Genomic DNA, 1,838 nt, shown 5'->3' on the forward strand with positions numbered 1-1,838 from the left:
GCGGTCACTCATATAATCCTCCACCATTCTATCAATGGTGAGAGAATCATATGCAGTGACAGTAGACGACATGTCCGTAATGGTTGTCAGGTCCTTCAGTCCGGACCAGATGTCAGCATCAGCAGTCGCTCCAGACTGCCCTGCATCACCGCCAGCGGGTGGGCTCGGAATTCTGAGCCTTTTCCTCGCACCCCCAGTTGCGGGAGAATGTGAAGGAGGAGATGTTGACAGGTCGCGTTCCGCTTGACTTGACAATTTTCTCACCAGCAGGTCTTTGAAACCCAGCAGACTTGTGTGCGCCGGAAAGAGAGATCCAAGGTAGGTTTTAAATCTAGGATCGAGCACGGTGGCCAAAATGTAGTGCTCTGATTTCAACAGATTGACCACCCGTGAATCCTTGTTAAGCGAATTAAGGGCTCCATCCACAAGTCCCACATGCCTAGCGGAATCGCTCTGTCTTAGCTCTTCCTTCAATGTCTCCAGCTTCTTCTGCAAAAGCCTGATGAGGGGAATGACCTGACTCAGGCTGGCAGTGTCTGAACTGACTTCACGTGTGGCAAGTTCAAAAGGTTGCAGAACCTTGCACAACGTTGAAATCATTCTCCACTGCGCTTGAGACAGGTGCATTCCACCTCCTATATCGTGGTCAGTTGTATAGGCTTGAATGGCCTTTTGCTGCTCCTCCAACCTCTGAAGCATATAGAGGGTTGAATTCCACCTCGTTACCACCTCCTGCTTCAGATGATGGCAGGGCAGGTTCAGGCGTTTTTGGTGGTGCTCCAGTCTTCTGTACGTGCTGCCTGTACGCCGAAAGTGTCCCGCAATTTTTCTGGCCACCGACAGCATCTCTTGCACGCCCCTGTCGTTTTTTAAAAAATTCTGCACCACCAAATTCAAGGTATGTGCAAAACATGGGACGTGCTGGAATTTGCCCAGATGTAATGCACGCACAATATTGCTGGCGTTGTCCGATGCCACAAATCCACAGGAGAGTCCAATTGGGGTAAGCCATTCCGCGATGATCTTCCTCAGTTGCCGTAAGAGGTTTTCAGCTGTGTGCGTATTCTGGAAACCGGTGATACAAAGCGTAGCCTGCCTAGGAACGAGTTGGCGTTTGCGAGATGCTGCTACTGGTGCCGCCGCTGCTGTTCTTGCGGCGGGAGTCCATACATCTACCCAGTGGGCTGTCACAGTCATATAGTCCTGACCCTGCCCTGCTCCACTTGTCCACATGTCCGTGGTTAAGTGGACATTGGGTACAGCTGCATTTTTTAGGACACTGGTGACTCTTTTTCTGAGGTCTGTGTACATTTTCGGTATCGCAACCCTAGAGAAATGGAACCTAGATGGTATTTGGTACCGGGGACACAGTACCTCCAACAAGTCTCTAGTTGGCTCTGCAGTAATGATGGCTACCGGAACCACGTTTCTCACCACCCAGGATGTCAAGGCCTCAGTTATCCGCTTTGCAGTAGGATGACTGCTGTGATATTTAATCTTCCTCGCAAATGACTGTTGGACAGTCAATTGCTTGGTGGAAGTAGTAAAAGTGGTCTTACGACTTCCCCTCTGGGATGACCATCGACTCCCAGCAGCAACAACAGCAGCGCCAGCAGCAGTAGGCGTTACACGCAAGGATGCATCGGAGGAATCCCAGGCAGGAGAGGAATCGTCAGAATTGCCAGTGACATGGCCTGCAGGACTATTGGCATTCCTGGGGAAGGAGGAAATTGACACTGAGGGAGTTGGTGGGGTGGTTTGCGTGAGCTTGGTTACAAGAGGAAGGGATTTACTGGTCAGTGGACTGCTTCCGCTGTCACCCAAAGTTTTTGAACTTG

This window comes from Pseudophryne corroboree, chromosome 7, assembly GCF_028390025.1.
Source record: "Pseudophryne corroboree isolate aPseCor3 chromosome 7, aPseCor3.hap2, whole genome shotgun sequence".
NCBI classification, from domain to species: Eukaryota; Metazoa; Chordata; class Amphibia; order Anura; family Myobatrachidae; genus Pseudophryne; species Pseudophryne corroboree.